We start from the raw sequence: 21,350 nt of genomic DNA, 5'->3' as shown, positions 1-21,350 counted from the left end.
TTGATAGCATTGTGCCTTAGCCAAACTTCTGCTGCTGTAATATACTACCACTATGTAAATTATAAACAAGTTGATTTGGCTCATGTGCTGGGCACTGGAAAGTCCAAGATTGAGAGGACACATGAGCGAGGGCCTTCTTGTTGCATCATAAGCCAGTAAAGGACACCACAGGGGAAAAAGGAAATGAGAGAGAGGTGACAAGAAAGCACGTGTGAAAATGGGCTTTTCGTCCAGAGCGATTCCCACTCTGGAGATGTCTAAGCTCCTCAAAGACATTAACACCCTCTGAGGTTAGTGCCTAGTGACCTAACTGTACCTTAAAAGTGACAATTACATTTCAGTGTGGGTTTGGAAGGAACTTCACACCATAACACACTGGCATGCACTGCTAACTATAACGTCACTTGGAAATTTTTCTGTAAATGTCTAAACAGTAAATATATTAGGATTTTCAAAGTACAAACTCCTTCAATTCTCTGCTCATTTCTCCTAATGTAACATAAAGGCAGGTATAGAAAATGTGTAAATTAACAGGTCTGGCTGTCATTCGGCAAAACTTTGTTAAAGAGTAGTTCTAGGCTGTACTTTGATAATCTCTGTTTTCTAGGTTCCATGGGGTATTGAAAGGCCTGGTAATATATGTTAAGAAATGATAGGTTTCTTTTTTTTTTTCTTTTTCATTGTTACTGTTTCCAAAATTTATATAATAAATTAACTAGGGGAGTTTAATGATCAAAATATATGTCATAGTAAGCTTGAATTTTAGTACAAAAAATGCTTCATGAGAACAATGTCAAAAAAATATAACATTTTCCTTAGCAAATATCAAATGTCTTTGAAAAAGTCAAGGCTCTCCCAGTTTTTAAACATTGAGTATAATTTCAATTGATGAGTCAGTTGAGCTCCACAATGCATTTTTGTGATTATAATCAAACAAACTTCCACATGTGCAAAAGTCGCTTTCTTGTTGTATCCAGGATGCCCGTGAGTTTTGCTCATGTCGTATGCCTGTCCTTCAGCAGTCTTGCATCCGCACTGTAAATCATTTTTCCCCTGGCAGGAGTGTAAACTTTGTAAAGGGTAGTCACACTATTGATTACATTGCATGTATGTAGTAGTGGGAGGTTATGAGATTTTGGAGACTGAAATACTTGTCCTGGTTGTTATAGCACCATTTGCAATGTTTCGTACAAGTTGACCCACGCAGTTATCCAAACTACAATTTGTACCTCATACAATCTATTTGGACATTCTTCCCTGTCCTTGAGCTAGCTTGAGTCCCCAATTAATCTTGATATTATCTCTACCTTCCAATTAGATGAAGACAAAAGATTTAAAATGACTCATCCCAAAATGGTTGTCATTTTTATTGTAGACAATTTACAATGCTGTACAGTTAGTCAAGTGGGGAGCCTACAGGGAAGTTGGCCTTTGTGAGGACAATATAACACTTATTATCAAAATTAAGAGAAATAGTTTGAAACAAGCAGGAACAAATGAACCAAAACCTTGCAATAGAGAATGTAACAAGAACAGGTGCTGTCTCATGGGCACTTTGCGAAAACACAGCCTATTTGCAAATGCTCATTACATTCCCTTAATTTCTCTACCCTCATTCCTTAATAATTAAAGAATCAAATACATGGTGATGATAACAGGACCCCACGCCTTAAGTGACCATCCCCATCTGCTCCTCATTCCCCACCTGAAGCTATCATCTTGCTTTTAGGCTGTCGCCTGGGACATCTGGAAAGCTGAGAGCAAGCTCATAAATACAAGGTTTTGAAATGCAGCCAGAACGTTGCAAAAACTATCATGGACCAGGGGGTTCTAACTCCTGGGGTATTAGCTTCACTTATTTTTATGACGATGTGTTTTCACATTTGAGACTCCCACTGCTTCTTCAAAAGTCTGCAGTGTGATTTCCTCATTGTCAATCTTCTAGTAGCAAAATCCTCCCTACGCTTAAATAATAAAAGAAGCATTGGTTCTTTTTAAATTTTATCATGTTTGTAGAAAAAACATATTTCCTAAATACATACAGCATAGACTTATCCATTTGTATGGTTAATAGCTAATATCAAATTGCTAATTTTAAAATCCCACCATGTTTGCTAATATAGGAGAGAGGGGAAAACAAAAATGGAGTGTATATTTTTGAGCCTCATAGTAAGGGAATAACAGAGAGACTAGATGTGGAGGATACACAGAGAGGATGTCCTAACATAAAGTACAAGAAGAGAGAGGAAAGGATATGAGCAAAGGTAACCACATTGTGATAAAAAGAGGACTACAAGCTAATGGCAGTTCCTGAGGCCACTATAGGGGAAAGGCATGAGGGCTGATCAGACAACGACTCTAACTGTAAATCTCTAACCATCAAGGTATGATGACTTGGTGAACTATTTTAAATAGTTCTGAAGTTTGCTATATTCTTATGTTATGATGTTGGGAAAGTTCAGCCATAAGTCATATTCGAGTACCAAGCAAGATTATCTGCCAGATGCTCCCTGTCGCTTCCTGAGAATAGCCCTATTTTTCTTCTTGCTGAAGATATCTAACCTTGTTTAATATTGAACGATCATACACTCCTTGGTTTATCTCCTACCCTGTGATGAAATGTAATTAGTCTAAGTAATCACGACTATTTATTCTGCTTGGAGCTCACTCGAGGGCATAAGACACAGCCATAGCTCACCAATGATATGAAAGGAGACCTCCCCTCACTCAAGGGTATAAGATACAGCCATAGCTCACTAGTGATATGAAAGGAGACCTCCCCTGTGAAAGCAACCCACCCACGGTCAACATAGTTGTAGCTCAGTCAAAATCCAAAGCCATAAAGTCTAACTGTCTTCTTTTGACAAATAAAAAGAATTCAAGGTTTCTTTCTGACTTTATGGTAAATACTCTCAAATTGCCATGTGAGGAAGAAAACCTTGGAGAGCTTGTTAAATGCAGATTCCAAAACTCTCTATTAATTTTATTATTGAATTCATCAGGTTACAGGGATACAAGTGAATCTGAGATTATACCTCATGATTCAGCACAAGAGAGGATTTACTGAATCTCACTTTGTGAACACAGTGGAGAAATGGGCAATTGCTTTTCTCTGTTGTGCACACTGGAATTATTTAGCCTGGGAATTGCATTAATTATTTATTATTTAAACGCATGGAAGTAAGGATATGATTTTAAATGATTTATGCTTGTGAATAATAATTTTGATTATTAATTATATAGCTATATTCTTAAAGTAATTACTAGAATATTTATTGAACATGTTAAATTTATTTATTTAGTAGGCTAGAAGAATTCTATCTATGATATGGTAGAAATATTCTGTTATTGGTATACTCTAATTTTGTAACCCTCTATTCACACATGTCATTTGTGAATTAGAATATGACTGATCTTTATATTGTCTAATATAGGCTGACACATAAGTATAAGGTACTGTTCTAGCAACTGAGAAAATAAATAATTTTTAAATTTTAATTTATTTTTATTTAAATAAAATTATAGTTAGCATATACAGTACATAGGTAAGGACTAGTTTAAAGTGTTCAGATGGGCATTTTAGAAATTTAAGAATTTGTTTCAAACTGATAAGTCTAATTTATAGAATGGTCTACACCATTAATTTTGCTCTTGAGAACATAACATATGGTTCTAATCCTTCCTGTTAGTTGGGGTGAAGTGCGGTTTTACAGCCTTCCCATCCCCTAGATACTCCATCTTTGTGAGACAATGGAATCTCAATGTCAGACACGCTCAAGGAAGGTGGCCTCATAGAATACTGACAAACAAAAAGGCGGAATCCTGAGAGGAGCTGCCACAGTGTTCCCAGGATAGGAGCCACCTTTGCAGAGAGAATGACTCATTCATTATTCTGAAAGATTAAGTACCAAATACCTCATTAGAGAAACTGCAAACTGAAAAACAGATAACAGCTGGAGAATAGGAAAAAAGTCATTTGTACATGAGGAAGTAGTGAGGGTAAGAACTAATTGGTTCTATACTGAAAAGGGGTGTCTTTTCTTCTCTAGTCACCTGAGGCCACATTTCCCTCAGACACAGTGCTCACACGTTTCCAGATTTTTGCTGTAGTAGACAAGTAGTACTTACCATTAGAATCCTAATGGAATTAGTAGAAATAACAGATTGTTCAATAAATCACACATTGGTCTCTTCCATTTGAATGAGAATTGACTGGCACATGTGATTGATTAATTTTGACAAAGCCATATGAGTTCAAATCATATTCATTTAGATCATACTTTTAAGCACTTCCAATCATATGCCTCTTTAAATTCAGCATTGAGTTCCTTTCTTGAGTCTTTCTCAGAAAAGCTTAGAGTTGGATTGATTCTCAGGTCTTCCTTTCACTCCTTGTGTAGTTTTGGGGAAGTAATTAACCTTTACTTGGTTTCCGTGTTTGTGAAGTACTTCATTTTTCAAAATTGTAACACCCAGAGATCTATGACTTTCAAGAAAGGAGTCATTACCGTCAGTATAGTTTTTATGAACTCTTGAAGTATTTCCAATCTTATACATTTGTAGTATTGTTTTGCTATATGCTGGATAATTTCATTGTCAATATGATTGACTTAATTAGATACACAGCCTCTTCTTTCCAGTTATGTCAGTGAGGGTATCTGCAGGTGTCTTAGTTACTTTTATCATTGTTGAGACAAAATACTCAACATCCAAAGTTAAAGAAGGGAAGGTTTATTTAGCTCACAATTTGTAGAGATTTCAGTGCACAGTCAGTTGGCTCCAAGGCAGTGTGCATGGCAGAGAGGAGTTCATGGTCCCACATGGTAGCAAAAGTAACATGGGGCTTTAGCATCTTTTCAGCATCTTTTATACTCTATTTAGGCTACTGGGATGAGAGTGTTGTCAAACCAATCAGTGGATTGTTTTAGTAATCACACACCTTTAATCCCAGATTTGAGTCATGAATCAATCACACATTCTAGATCAGCCATCTCTGAAAAAGACTTCATGAGGCTGTGAGGAGACATCTAGACACAAGCAAAAACAACAGGAAAGATTAGCAACTGAATAGGTAAATTAAGTGTATAAGTTCACACTTATCAATATGGGTGGACATTACCCAATCAGTTGAGTTTCCAAAAAGAACAAAAAGACAAAAATGAAGCAAATTTTGCTCTCTTTTGAACTCTCTGTCTCTCTCACCTGAGTCATAGCTACAGTTAATTGTCTTGTGTGTAGACTTGGCCCAAGACATATGCAATGTTCCACTCCCATACATACACCCTTCCTCCTGTTCATGGCCCTTCATATTGGGACTGAATTATCAACCAGCTTTCCTGATTCCTCAACTTGCATATGACAGATTCTGGAACTCCTCAACCGGCATTATCATGTGAGAAAATATGATAAATCTCACACATACCCCAGTGTATACAGCCTATTTATTTGGTTTCTCTTCAGAACTCTATTGTAGACTATCAGCACAGAAGTACAAGGTATGTTATCACTGCAGTTTTAATTTTTCCTTTCACCTGGACAATGACCTATCTACTCAAAACACATGCAAATTGTGCCTGTGTGAGACCTTTGCAATAAGTGTCTAGGCAGATACTATTCAGTCTTTGCCTCAGTTGAAAGTATTTTGACATTTTTTTTTTTTTTTTTTTTTTTGCAGATCAATCACAGTTGTTGGTGAAAAATGTGGAGGGTGTTGAGACTTTTAATGGAAGTAGCTCATTGAAAGAGCTGGTCGATATTTAGATGAGAGTCAGTGTCAGATGTTGTAGTGGAGTGTGGGACTTAAGTAATTTAGAAAATATTCAGAACCTGGAATCAGTACAAAAGCAGTAATTATTTGTTCTTTTTTACTTGGGCAGCAAATCTAAAACTTCAGACATTGGATCAAAGCCTATTCACCATTCATGGGGGAGAATATTATGAGAAGAGTTAATTTTCATTGCATTCACGATTTTTATCCAAACATACTATGAAATCTCTAAAGAAACTGGATCGCCAAGGTCAAGAAGCCCAACTTGAGATAAATGATCCAAGACAAGTTATACAGTCTGAGTACAAGGAAGAGAAGAGGAATGCATGGAGATTAGGCACTTGGAGAAGAAAAAAATAAAGATTCAATTTGACTAGAGTCTCCCCCTAAATTTAGATGGGCAATTTCAACTTAAATTTCATGAGGTTAGAGGGCAAGATATACCAAAGAAACACAGACCTGACACAAGATTAATGACTTCACTCATCAGAATTAACTCACATCTAGTTAAGATAGCAAGGTAAGAAGTGAAAAACATTCTTTAGCTGTTAAGTAAAACACTGGAAATAATCCAGTACCTGGCAACTATCATATATCCTTTGGTTAAACTTTCCCTGCTGTGAGGAGTAGCTTAGATCCAGTAGGTCATCCATACCCAGAAAACTAATCAGTGTACAAAGAGAAGTATCATGGTAACATGGCCACTCCAATCATAACCTTGAGAATAAAAGAAAAAATGGGATTAGGTCACTTGCTAGTCTCAGAATGCTGATGAGGCTGATCAACCAATAGATCTTACGGAAGGTTTGAGGCAAGAAATGTAGTATTTAGTGTATCATTGGGATCCCTAAATCTGATTCACAGAATTTTATCCTCCCCTCAATCAAATTTCCACAACTTGGAGTCTAAATCTGATTCACAGAATTTTATCCTCCCCTCAATCAAATTTCCAAACAACTTGGAGTTCAGTTTCTATCTGGTGCTGTCTTCACTGTTTGTTGTATGTAGATTTGTTTGCTTTTCTCTTCTAGTCCTACATATGTCTCATGGCAGTAGGACCTTTTAAAAGAAGGCTATGTTTTCTTACCAATTTCCATTCCCAAGTTCCAAAATTTAGTAAGCTGACAAAGCATTCCAATCTAGCTGGAAATGTCAGAATATGTGGCAGTAACACCCTCTCACTCACCACACACCCGCACACACACTCACACACACACACACACTCACCTACACACACTCACTCAAGCAAAGGTGACCAATTTTCTCAAGACAGAAATTGATCATATCTGAAAACTATTCTAAGATTAAACTTTGAACATTTCTTTATAGGTATTTTTGTTTGTTTGTTTGTTTGTTTTGTTGTCACTGGGGATCGAACTCAGGTCCTTGCACTTGCAAGGCAGGAGGTGGAACCACCGAGCTAAATCCACGGCCCTCTTTATAGGTTTTAAACTGGGTGAGGACACAGAATTTGGATTTTAGATTTTGATATATTTTGGTACCAGGGATTGAACTCGACTCCTTGTGCTTGCAAGGCAGACCACTGAACTGCTGAGCTAAATCCCCAGCCCTTGTTGAGAAAATTATTAAACCTTTATAAGCATTTAATTATTCTGATCTACAATGAGAAAAATATTACCAACCTGTGTTTCCCCTTCTTTATTACTTGTCAGCTGCTTAGTAATAATATTATCATAACATTTCCATGTTATTCCCATTTTCAGAGGCTGAATAAGGCCTTTAGTTCAAACTTTTCCTTACTGCTAGTTAATTTTCCACCCTAATGCATTGCTTCATTCACCTTTATAAAGCCGAGTTGTGTCATTGGGGAACGTTCCCTTGCTATCATGAAGGCATGTCACCAGCATTCAGAAATGAACATATTTAAGATTTTCAACTTCTATAAATCATCTTCTCTATATTTTTTCAATATCCCACAGCCATAACCGGATATAATATTGAATATATCTGGTTGGAAGATTTTTGACAAATTATTATTTGATCCAAACAAATAAAATAGGTTTATTATTATTTTCCCAGTGATTCCCTGAGTTATTATCACTAATGAAATCACGGGCACTATTTAGGGAAAGCAGTATGTGAGTAGCTTATTTTATAAATATTTTTCCTTTGGATTATTTGTCTAGTCCAGGCACATAGAACAAATTAATAATTTATTTATATATAGGCAAATAGAAACAATAAAATACTTGATTTCTTTATGATAGAAAACAAAAATTCAGTTATGTTAGGAAAGTGATCTTAACTGGGCTTATTATCTACTTATCACTGGACACCAGGAGGTTATAGAATAATGTTCCATTCCATAATATATAACCCATTGCTTTAACATAGAAGCTAAAATATGCTTCCTGAATAGCGAATAAGAAACTAACGACGTTCAGATCTGTGCTCCCCAACTTTGTGGTACCAGCAATTGATTTTCTGGAAGACAGTTTTCTGCTGACACAGGGTTGAAGGGGGATGTTTGCTTTCAGGACGATTTCAAGGTGCATACAATCTAGTCCCTTCTCCTGTGTAAAGTCTGTGCTACAACAATCTAAAACCCCCACTGTCCTGACAGGAGATGGATTACAGGTGGCAATGTCTGTGAAAAACACCTGGAAATACATATGAAGCTTAGATCCCTTGCTTTCTGCTCACCTCTTGCTGAGTGATCTGGTGCCACACAGGTCAGAAGACCAAGGCCTATGGTTGGGGGGATACTGTCTTAAGTGCCAATATAGTAGGTTTCACTTTAAAAGGGAAGTCAAAAGGGCTATATTAATGGCCCAATGTTTTATTTCCTCATCGAGATTTCACAAAATAATGTCAAGCCTGATTGCCACACTTCCTCATAGCTGTGTGTCTCCATCCATGCTGCATCCCAGCTAATAACCTCAGCTAAATTGCTTTCCTCCAAATTTACCTCTACAACCTAAGAAATCTTCCTTTGATTTTTTAAAATCTTAACACTTATTCCTGAATGGCTAGTGGTATCTGGACAGCATTTCTTCTAACTATGGCTCCATAAAACCCATTTTCACTCCTTTACCTGACATTATTTGTTTTCTTTCCTATTCTGCCTTTCACTTTTCCACATAATTACTTTCCTGGACTACTCCTTCCTGTCCTTCCCTGCTAACGTCTTCTTTATGTATCACTGAATTCCTCATGGATTCACTGTCTACCTGAAAGGCTTAGATCTTTTCTTGAATCTTCTAGGATATTCCACTGCTGCCTGTACTTGTAGGTGCATTGTAGATCTTGTTTTAATCATTTGCAACTGAGCTATCAGAGAATACAAACCATGGTTCACAAGTTCTGTCACACAACACTATGATGCCAGGTAGGAAAAACTTTAACACTCATTCAGATAATCTTTTAATATTTTAAAATGGTAGCTCCATGGTCGAAGTGCAGAATACAGGGCTCTCCCAATTTATAATAGATACTCTCCCTGTTTATGTTGTTTGCAGTTTCCCTAGAAAACTTCCATACTCCGAGAACTAGAGTCTGAAAGACTTCAAAGAGCAGTTACATTTCACTAATAAAGAGACAGGGACATTGAGGGAATTCACATTACCACCCCAAAGTCACAAAGCTGACAGTTTGCAAAAAGCTGTCAAATCAGTCAACCCAGCATGTTAACTGTCTCGAATGTGTCCAATGATTGGCAGTTGTCATGTAGTTTTTACCTAGGTATCAAGTAAAGGATGAAGAAAACAAAAAAGTGTAACTACTTCTTACAGAAGAAAATGTGTACTATAGTAAGTAAGAGACTATTTGTGGTATATTTGTGTCTACTAAGATTTTAATATGGTCATAATATTACCAGTTCATGATTAGCTGTGCCCCACAAGGTCCATGGAGAAGTTAGGAGACTCCATGAGCATTGGATCATCTTCTAGTCTTCCTTGCTTGGTGCTGCCTTGATGTGCTGTACCTAATACCAATCTTCTAAAGAGTCAGTGACCAAATAAGCTGAACACTGGCCTTACTATTGGAAATTACATAATTTTTCAGATGTCAGCAGCCATTTCAAAGGGTCTTTTGGTTCTCTAGAAAGCAAAACTCTCGTAAATATTTCATGTTTGTGCAGTGTCTCAGAAAGTATTAAAGATACATCCCTCCATAGTGTTCATTACCTTGATCCTTAGCTAAATAGGGGAATTTGAAGCAGATTTCCTACTTTTACATAAGACAAAACTACAGATTTTCTGTAGCTTATTTATTCACTTGGCAAAATTCTACTTTTTTTTTATATAGAGGGGCTTTTGCCATCTTTAGGTACCTCCTTTGCAAACCATAAACCAGATCGGTTTAAGTGGCTTCCAATGTGGATCTCAGGTTGCAGTTCATTTTAACCTACTGAAAACTATAAGAATTATATACAAAATTTAGAAGCTGCTATGAACACCTTATAATCATTTTGTCAGAAAATTTGTATAGAAATAGGAACATTCTATTTTGAAGGTGACTTGGGTACCAGGTTGAAATCTATAATCTGTAGTTTACCACCTATTTTACAATCAATCACCTCCCATTTTCTTCCTTCCAGAGGAGAAAAAGCTAAGACAATGTGTGAGAAGCAATGTATCTGGAGATAAAAAAAATTTGAAGTAATTATCCACATCTGTGAACTGTAAGAATAATATATATAATTCAAAATATTGACTAATATAGAATGACATTTTTTCAAATGCAAATCTATATTTTAATAGTATTTTCTTGTGATTTCCTTATCTCTCCTCGAAATTGTTGATTTACTTCTCTTTGACTTTTAGTTTTTCTTCCATAAAAACTTATCCCTCAATAATCTCTATCCATTCATTCATTTTTATTAAAAAACTATAAAAATCAGCAAAATGTAGCAGTGTGTGCCAACTACTATCTTACTTGTAAATTAACAAAGATGTAAGACTTTGAGTTTATTTGCAAAGCAAATTTGATCTAACAGTGATTTTTTTAGTTAATGTGAAATAACACTAAAAACTAACTAAAACATTAGAGTACTATAGGTGAAACTGAGACCCTCCTAAAATTAAATCCTCTGTGTTGGAAACGAACAATCCGAAGAATGAGGATGGAGCTATCCATCAAATCGTTCAGCCTTGAGAGTACATGCACCTCTGATCAGTCAGGTGTCTGGCCTCTCAGGATGATGTCTACAAGTGTTGGCACTTCCAGCTGCTTGAGGTCTGACCCGGCATTTTTTTCATAGTCCAGTGGTTCGGAACACGATTCCACCCTTGCCCATTTTTTCTTTATTTGCTCCCCTCTGCCCATTGGTTCCTTGTTTTCTGCATAGTGCCATCATCCTCATCTTCCATTTCACTTTATTATGTGTAGATTCTGTTGAATTGTCCATCTGCCCCTCAATCTTGAACATACCTTTGTCTCTTAAGGGTGCTTGAGTTTTTCTATATGTGTGCACACCCTGAAAACAGACAACAGAAATGACGATCTCCCCAGTTCACATTCAGTGTCCTCTATCTATTGTTGCTTGAATGAACTCTACAAAACTTTGGATGAAGTTGACAATTATTTTAATCAGAAGAAAAAAATACACTAGTAATGAGCCACACAATGAACTAGATGGTGTAATGTGATCCTCTTGCTTGAATGTTAAGACTCCAATTTTATTATTTTTCTAATTAGTTGACTTCGCTGGCTGTTTATTCAATGCTACATTCAACGCATTGCTGAAATGCATTTCAAACTTTTTGAATGTTAAACATTTCTTTGAATTACAATTCCATCTCATTTACTCTGGCTGAAGTTAAAGAAAAGAAACATGAAGCACATTTCAAAAAATGTGGTGAAATTATAATAGCAGAATAGCAATAGCCTCGACCACCCATATAATGAGACTTCAGCTCCCCGAAAACGTGGCATAACACATGTGTCAGTGTCAACCCAAGGCTGAGATCTAATTAGGGCGCATTCAGCCGGTCTGATTATGTGTTTCTTGTTTGGTGACGAATACGTTCATTTTGCAGCAACATTTCTGTGAACGTCCAACAATTTGTTTCTAAGCCTGAAGCAAATTTTAAAAATATATAATTCTGTGGGGTGATGAATACGAGTGTTAGTCAGTAAATAACTGTTGATGTACCCTCTACTCCTTGACTCTAGACAAAATGGCCAAGTCTGTGTAATGAATCAGTGAATTCAATCAATTAATATTTTTGGATGCTAATTTGGCTTGTTTACTGAAGACAATTGATTTATCTAGCTGATTTATTTAACTGAGTGCATCAGTTGTATATATAGACTGAATCTGAGTTTCAAAGACTAAATCAGGGAAATGATCTTGAATAGTCAAAATACACTGGATGCTTCCTCTCAGTTTTGTCACAAATTTTTGGGGGACCTAGGCATAATCATATATATATATATATATATATATATATATATATGCACATATATATGGAAGAAAGAAAAAAGAATATTGGTTTAGCAGTTGACATCAAGATTTCTGTTAAGAAAGAAACTATTTAAAAGAAAATATTTTTGATAAGAAGATTGGAACAAAAGAATACATAAGGACATGTATGTTTTTCTATATGATGAAAATCATAAATATTCAAATCTGTTGATTATATTCTCATGCGGAAAACAGAAAAAAAAGAGAAAGAAAAGTATAATTTTTACCTCTTAGATGCTGGGGAAAATAGAAAGCAGACAAAAAATAATATACAAAAGAATATGTAGGTGTTGTTGAAATGGACAATTTTTACAAAGGCGTATGATTTAATTTTCAATTATTTGCCTTGCTCTGATATGTATTTTCTCCTTTTTGATTCTTTCACTATCCCTAGAAAATGTACTCCAATAAGATAAAAGTGTGAAATCCCAGTTTAGCAATGAGCATAATAGTTTTTATACAAGAACAGCCAATACTGAAGCACCTTCCTGAGGCTTATGGTGTCCTGAAAAAAAAAAAAAAGTAATTGCAGAAAATGCACTCAACTTTAATTAAGCATCGATCATCTCTTGGCTACGTGGTATGTACCTGTGGTGGGTGCTATTCTGACACTCTATTAAGTCATTTAGAAAGTCCTATAAGTCTGTAGTGTAATAAAAAATATGGTGAAAGTTTAAAGTTAAAATATTATTACAGTGAAAGGCGTATTGCCATTAGCTCACCTAAAAAAACCCTCCCTCACTTTGAACACCCTTAGTCATTCTTACCACTTTCTAAGCAGTTCTGGAAGACCTATTTTGTAGCTTTAAGTATATTTTTTTGGTTACCTCCATATCCTAATTAGATACCAAATGTTTATCTCTTGTGGTCTTTTTAGTTTTGAGGAGGACCCAGAAGGTTCATAGTGCCAGATTCAGTGAACAGGGAGAAGAGGGCACTCTGTTCTGTTTTTATGAATCTCACTTGGAGGCAAGTGCAAGCAGCTTTCACTATATTTTTGATCACACCTCATAAAAACTCTCACAGAATGTTCACTCAGAAATACTGACACTCGTAAGACTTCAAATGGGTGATAGACTTAGGTCAATAATGAGTGACATATAATTATAAATCAAAGGTTTAGTGCAATTTGGAGACAGCTTTAAAGTCACCAAATTCTAGCCTGGTTCTCTCTCACCTGGCCACTATTGATTTTACTCGTAGCAGCGGTACTCCTTAGGAATGAATGGGCTGGGGAGGATGGCTTCACCAAGTGAAGGAGTGCAGATAAGATTCTCCTAAGGAGAGACGGGTAGAAAGTTAGGAGTTCTAAAACCCCACTGCCTTGTTGCCTCTGGACTCAGGGCTTACCTCTCCTCATGTATAAAACAAGGGATATGGGTTGATGGCTTCCCACTTCGGCAAGTAGAATTTTGATCCTTCCTTTCCTTTAGTCATTGAGTTTATTGGTACATTTTGTGTATACGATAAGATACGATCAGATCACATTCATCTTGGGAATTTGTACCCGGACGCGACACATCTTGGTTCTTGTTCTTTCCCAATCTCCTTCCCTCCCTTCCACTACTCCACCCCTCCCTATTTACAAACTTGGCTTCCGTTTTGCCTTCTTTTCTCATTTTCTTGTCTTTCCCTTCTTTCCTTTCCTCCACCCACCACTCCCTACTTCCCCTTCCCCTTTAGGCCTTTTCTTCCTATTCACATATCTATCGTTCATTTTGACCTCATTTACACATTCAGTTTCTGATACTTCTTTTGCATAAGCCACTAGTTATTTCAGGCTGCAATTTTTGGTCTCTACCATCCCATTTGTCTCCTTGAACCTCAAAACAATGTTTTAGGACAGAGCCTTTTACTCTTTGTTGACTATAAAATCAATGTATCTCTATGCATGAGCATCTATGCTGCCTTCTTGGTGGGATAAGAATATCTATTCTAGTGTAGACCTGTGGGACCTGATGTAGACTTGTGAGAGCCTGTCTCCGAGTCTCTAGTCCCTGCTCACTAGCTGACTACATAAAACCATAACTCAGAGTTCATCCTGTAACATTTATACTTTTCCTTTGGTGCAAAGGCTACAAAGTTAGTGCATAATTATTTTCTAGGTGATTTTGGAGTGGTATGGACATGTGTTTAATGTGGCTGGGAAAATTATTACATGCAGTAGCTTAAAGGAATTGCTGTTTAAATGATGCTCAAAGTAAATTCCTTTGTATACACACTACATCCTCTCTCCCTCTCCCTCCCTCTCTCTCCCTCTTCCCCCCTGTCTCTTTCTCTCTCTCATACCCACACGTAAAGGAGAACATGAATTTAAAAAAAACTGAAAAACTGAATCACTTTGCTTATAGTACAAGCCCATATGTGTCATATATTCATTTTTCACCCATATACATTTTTGTTTCTTGTTTTTTGAAGCTGGGTTTTATTATGCATAATATGTACAATGTTTCTATATGTAAATATTATTTTCCAGGAACAATGGCTTTATTTTCTTTGTAGCATGTATATAGCTTTGACACTGAGACTTAACAATCAGAATAATATACCTGTCACCAATGGTGCTCACCAAAAACACATAACCACTACCATAAAGGCTACAGATGAATCACTGATTACTAAAAACAGAAACATATAATTTTAGATTATAGCACTAAGAGCCCCCAAAGGGGGGAGAACAATCAGTACAACTAAATGTTCAGTGCTACTTTGTAGGGGATATTTGCGTTTGGGTATTTTCCAGATGATTTTAGCATAAATATAGCTTGCATCTTATTTTCTATTAATGTATCTGTCTACACCTTATCTAGCTGCATTTAAGCTGATTTTTTTGCTGACATTTCTGACCTCATTAATTGGATTCAAATTATTTTTCTGTCTTCTGCAGTGCTTACCACACTTTGTTGTTTTTTAAGTATTGCTTAGTATTTTTGATAGTGTGAGTTTTTCTCCTTTTTCAAAGTCGTTAAGCATGGGATTTAAGTGAAGTCAGCTCTCTTTGACGGCTGATGGTCTCCCGCTAAGCACCTATGTAGGACCTGACATGTTTCTGTTCTTCATTGCTCTCAATTTACTATGATCTAAACAGGTGATGTAACTACATTCTATCCCCTGTCCAGTTGGAGTATAACCTGAAAATACATTTTTTTTTTCATGGTTTTTCTCTGGCTCACATGAATCTTTACTAAAATCAAAAGTCCTGGAAACCAGGAAAATATCAGGGAAAGAAAACCACCAGTTAAAATGACATGGTAAAATGTGTCTCGTTGTGATGTCCAGAGAAATCTGAAACCAAGATTGATGTAGTTTTTGTCTTAGAAACAGCAGGTAATCTGTAGGACTAGAGCAATCACTTCCTATAGGCTGGGGAAATGCATCAATGAATAGACAGACATGTTTATGATTCCCAATAAGTGCTCTGAGTCTGACAATTCTTCTTAGTTTAATGTATGAATTTCATTTCATAACAGCAATAAGATACTCCAGGCTGTGCATTTGTTAGGGATTATTGCACTTCTTGGGTGGTTTAAGTCATTTTGCCTTTAGTCTTATGCCATATAACATGACCCAAGGCACCTTATAAATAGCAAAGCAATGCACTGCCTGTCATGTGTTATAGCTTGAATAGCCTTGTAAAGGGACATGGATTATAGAGGTATGATAATAACTATAAAACGGGAGTAGTAATTTAAGTGCCTATGTTGGATAATCTGTATGATTAGTATTTTTTTATTCTAGTCTTTTGTGTTTCATTCTACTTAGAATTCTCATTTACTGAAATCACTGCTCAACAATATGATGTGCTAATGAGGTTGAAGGTAATTCAAGATCTAATTTAACATTTCAAATCTTCTCATTGTTGTGTTTACCAATTAGCTGTCAGAGGTTAGGTTGAAATTCGCTGACTCACATGGTGGCAACAGGCTCATTGGTTTAGAGATGACAGGTAACCATCATAAGTTACAGGAAATCCTCTAAGAATTGAATTTTTAAGTGGCAGGCAAACTAATAGAACAAAAAGAACATCTTACTGTGTCGATACCACAACAGGAAGAGCAATTTAGCACTTCTTATATTTAAAGCTAATGTTATAAATCTATGATGTATCACAATGGGGCAAACAGAAGTTAGTCTGTAAACCAGTATTTTGTGTTGTCAAATTTTTCTTTTGTTTTGTGATTTCATCCAGATATTTTGACATAATAGTTCCCAAATGTCTTGTTTGTTTTCAGTCATTTCTTATGGGAGGAATAATGATGATTTTAATTGTCAGAATAGGATTGATGAGTGGGAAAAGAATAAATATATAACTGGTATAAGTCTATATTCTTTTTATAATAAATGATTTGCACACATTAAACCAATTCAATGTGTAACATTTTCTCAATCAATGGAAAAACTATTAGAGTGTATACTTCAAGGGTAAATAATAATTGTATAGCTATTATGTGCACCATTTTTTGTTGTATCATAGCTGTAATATGTAAAAGATATGGGTGATGATCCACTGCCACATACCTCTGGTGCCCAGCCTACTGGTATTTTATTGTCACTCCTTTTCAGACCAGGTATTCATTTTCAGACTGCATTAGCTTTTTGTTGCCATGACCAAAATACCTGATATGCACAATTTAAAGGATAAAAGGTATATTTTCGAGAATGTTTTTAGTCCATGGCTGACTCCAATGCAGAAACATCATGCCTAAAAGCCATAGCAAAGAAAACTTGGTTACTTCATGGCAGCAAAGAAATAGAACAAATACTTGAGTCTAAGAAGAAGGGAACAGAAACCAGATACAGTTCTGATGCTAATGCCCATGATCCACCTAGACATATACAAAAGTGTGCTTTACTAATCCCCTAGACATGTGTGAAGACAGTCAAGTTGACAAGATCCATCATGACAAACATCTTCTTTTCATACTGCACTAAAATGTATGACGATGTTGTAAAATTACTCAATCATAAAATTGATTACAATGTTGCCAAAGTGTGCTTTTATCCATGCACAAATTCTTATTCTAGTATTTTGGATGGTTCATTGTTTTCTCATGTAATGGAATTTGACTGTTGGATAGCTACTTTTAGAATTTTCTCAAGACACATCAAAATATACCTTTTTATAATCCTTTGACATTGGTGAATATCTAATCTTTTATGCCAGCAAACGCGCGTGTGCGCGCGCACACACACACACACACACACACACACACACATACCATTCAGCTTCTGATTCTAAATTTCTTTGAAGAGTAAGACTCAATATTGTACTTTTCTTCAGTCACTTTTAATACTGGACAGGAGATTCTGTAAAGCATATTGCTAATTGTAGCCTGTATGTTTAATGATAAAATCCTGTAGTGACTGCAGAATTTTCTGAAAACCAGTTTATAGATTAAACTCTGCCATGCTTCATTCAATGAAAGGCAAAGAAAGACCAATAACTTTGACAATGGTCTCCATTTAAATTCATGTAATAGATCTAATATGGCACTTTGTGGGATTTTGCAGAGCTGTTCATTTTATTTTATCAGGATAGGAGCAGTTACTTTAACAAAAAAATAGGACTGAAAGAATGTAATAGAAAAGAACAAGTGCCTTGGTATAAATTTTTGTATTTCACCCTAACATTGTATAGATGATAATGCATATTATATATTTAAAATTTTATTTTTCTGTTTATTTTACTGCATATTGCAAATGTAATCCTACTGGAAGTTAAAAGCAGGCATAGTCTCATTAGCATCTACAATGTATCTGCCAAGATAAATGTTATTCCTTCAACACCAGATAAAATCAGTGATTGATTAATTAAGTTTCCTTTTATAGAATTCTTCATCTTCATTTTAAATGCTTCTTGCTTTCTCTCATCAAAGTTTTTATAGCTCATCATATCTCAAAATGATTGCTTCTGTCTCTATTTCTTGCTTGATAATGCTCAATGATTAGATCATTGTTACCTATTACTTATATGTTGCATTGTACAATTAACTTTGTTGTCACATTGAGCTACTTTTAATATTTTAATATGTTTTTTCAAAGTTTTATGTAACTTTAACCTATGGAATATGGTCCCACTAATGGTAGGATTGCTTTTCTCTTTTTTTTTTTTTTTTTTTTTGGTACCGGGGATTGAACTCGGGTCCTTGCGCTTGCAAGGCAGGCCACCAAACCACTGAGCTAAATCCCCAGCCCAGGATTGCTTTTCTATGCTCTTGAATTTTGTATTTCCTCCATAGCTTGCATTGAGATACACATAAAACAAAAACACAAGATATACAATTTTACCAGATAATTATTTCCAGCACCCAGGCCACCTGACTGCACTGGTGGAGTAATAAATGTTCAGAAAATTGTGGGTCACATACAGCATCTGCTGTGGTTAAAGCTGAATATCAATGAAGTATGGAGGAATATGCTCACCATTAAAGTCTCCCTTTGGTAACTGCATAATGATGGCCAAAGTTGTTTTAGTTACCCCCCCTTTTATGTATATGTGTGTGTGTGTGTATATACATATATATGTATATACACATATGTGTGTATATATGTATACACACACACACACACACACACACACACACACACACATATATTCCTAGAAAAGATAAGAAAGCCTGAAGAAGAACAGAACATTGTTGGAAGTGTGAAACGGATTAACATCAAAGTCCCCTGGGAAAAATCTGAAACATGAAATGCAGGCTCCTGACTGACAAGAGCTATTCAGAAAACATTCAAAGCCCCGCAGTGCATTTCTGGCTGTGTCTCCTCCTGAGATGTGAGAGGCCTGGTGTGGCACGTAAAGACGCTCGGAGGAAAAACCCTCTCTGAACTTTAGAGAATGTAGACTCTGAGGGTACTGATGTGCAGGAGATGGGAAAGTCAAGGCATTTCTTTGTAAACCATGAAAAGACACAGCCTGTTTCATATGCAGACAGAGAAATAAGCCACTGAAGTATTTGATCAGGGAAGTAGTGAGAAGAACCTTTTGCATAAAATCCTGCTTACCCATCACAATGACTCAACTATAGATTATTTGTGACTATTTCTTCTAGCTTGGGAGCCCAAAAGAGTAAGTACCCAACATCACTTGTTGTTCTCTCATGACCCTGTAGATTTTTAAAAGTAATTCATAACTGATTAGTCATTTTATTTAGTACTAAAGAAAAAGCTACAGACTAGAAACTACATTATTTTTCTAAACAGTTCCAAACATGTAATTTAAAAAGTTGTAACATTTTCTGAAATAGTCTTTTGCTTTCAACATTTAATCCTGGTCACTTCCCAAAATTTACAGGCAAATTCAGTGATAGTTTAGATATGAGCATCCTGAGTATAATTCCATTAGAACAAAGAAAATAGGACAAGAAGTGGGAGCTAACATTTTGGAAGTAGAATAGGTTAAGTGAAGGTTCTGGGTCATAATCGCAGATCTAAAACTTGCAATGACATCTCACCTCTCACTCATGGTGTAATGCCAAAAAATTTTTAGACTGAGCCTGAAAAGTAGTAGATATTTGATTCTTCTTTCCAAAACCACAGCACTATGTAATAAAACAAAATAGCCCTTAACCCTGCTGTACATATTGGGATATATTCAAATCTGTGTTAAAATCTTTCACAAAGGTGTATTTGATCTTTCTGAGAAGAAAAAAACTGCTAGAATAAACCTTCCAAATAAGCTAATTCTACTTTTCATAAATTAACTCCATAAATCATTTGCATTGTCTTAGAAATGTTGGGCTAGACCATAATAGAAAATGCCTTCCCTACCACTAACTAGAAATCATGGAATGCCAGTTCATCTCTGAACAGACTAGACGTCCACTAAAAGTAAAAGAAGATTTTCTGTTCAAAACCTGCATACATGATTTAAAATATTAAGCAATTAACTGAGGCAACAAATATTTATTTGGAGTTTTTGGCCATTTAATATGATGGCTGTTGGTTTTTCATAGTTAGCCTTTATTAAGTTGAAATATAGACCACCTATTCCAATTTTTTGCAGGGTTTTTTTTTTACCATGAATTGGTGTTGAAATTTGTCAAATGCCTTTTCTGCATCTATTGAGAGGATCATATGGTTTTTGTCCTTGACTCGGTTAATATAGTGTATTACATTTATTGACTTACATATGTTGAACCATCCTTGCACGCTGGAATAAATCTGACTTGGGCAGAGTGTATGACCATCTTGATGATCCTCTGTATTCTGTTTGCTACTATCTTATTAAGGATTTTTGCATCTATATTCATTAAGGAGATTGGCCTGTAGTTCTCTTTCTTAGTTGGGTCTTTCCCTGGTTTGGGAATCAAAGTAACACTTGCTACCAGGAATGAATTCAGAAGTATTGCTTACCTTTCAATTTCATTGAAAAGTTTAACGAGTAGTGGCAGTAGTTTTTCTCTAAATGTCCTGTAAAATTCAAAAGTGAATCCATCAAGACCTGGACTTTTCTTTATTGGTAAACTTTTAATTACATTTTTCAATTTCACAGATTGTAATTTGGATGTTTTACAACTTTTTTATGTTTTTCTTTCAACTTTGGTAATTCATAAGTATCTAGAAATCTGTCTATTTCTTTTGTGTTTTCCATTTTATTAGAGTACAGGTTCTCAGAGTAGGTATTGACAATCCTATGGATTTCTGTTGGATGTGTTGTAACTTCACCTTTTCTATCCCTAATTGCATGGATTAGAGCCTTTTCTTTCCTTTTGTTGATAAGGATATCGATTTTATTTTTTCTTTCCAGAAACCAGCTCTTCAATTCATTTATTTTTTGTATTGTTTTCTTAGTTTCCATTGCACTGATTCCTGCTCTAATCTTTATAATTTCCTCTTTCATATGAGCTTTGGGTTTTTCTTGCTCTGTTTTTCTAGGAGTCTAAAATTCAGCATCAGTTTGTTTATTTGAGCTTGCTATATTTTCCTAGTGTGGTCATTCAAGGCTATGAATTTTGCATATAGAATTGCTTTCATTGTGTGCCATAGATTCCTGTATGTTGTATTGGTATTATCATTTATTTGTAAAAACTATCTAATTTCTTCTTTAATTTCCTCTGTGACCCATTGATTGTTCAGGAGAGTGTTGTTCAATTTCCTTGTTTTTATGTAGTTCCTATGGTTTCTTATGCTATTGATCTCCAACCTGTT

The 21,350-nt window shown here is 35.7% G+C and overlaps 1 long non-coding RNA gene across 1 annotated transcript; it reads left to right on the top strand.

Annotated features, from left to right (window-relative positions):
* Window positions 1–3,827: 3,827 nt before the first annotated feature.
* LOC104871915 lies at window positions 3,828–12,748 on the top strand. Its single transcript, XR_782995.1, has 4 exons — window positions 3,828–3,999; window positions 5,877–6,287; window positions 10,329–10,412; window positions 12,592–12,748. It is a non-coding gene; the product is annotated as an uncharacterized LOC104871915 (long non-coding RNA).
* Window positions 12,749–21,350: the final 8,602 nt, after the last annotated feature.

The sequence above is a fragment of the Fukomys damarensis genome, unplaced genomic scaffold (genome assembly GCF_012274545.1).
Source record: "Fukomys damarensis isolate Sample0158 unplaced genomic scaffold, DMR_v1.0_HiC HiC_scaffold_30, whole genome shotgun sequence".
In the NCBI taxonomy this organism is placed as follows: Eukaryota; Metazoa; Chordata; class Mammalia; order Rodentia; family Bathyergidae; genus Fukomys; species Fukomys damarensis.
This window is presented reverse-complemented; position numbering and strand designations above follow the sequence as displayed.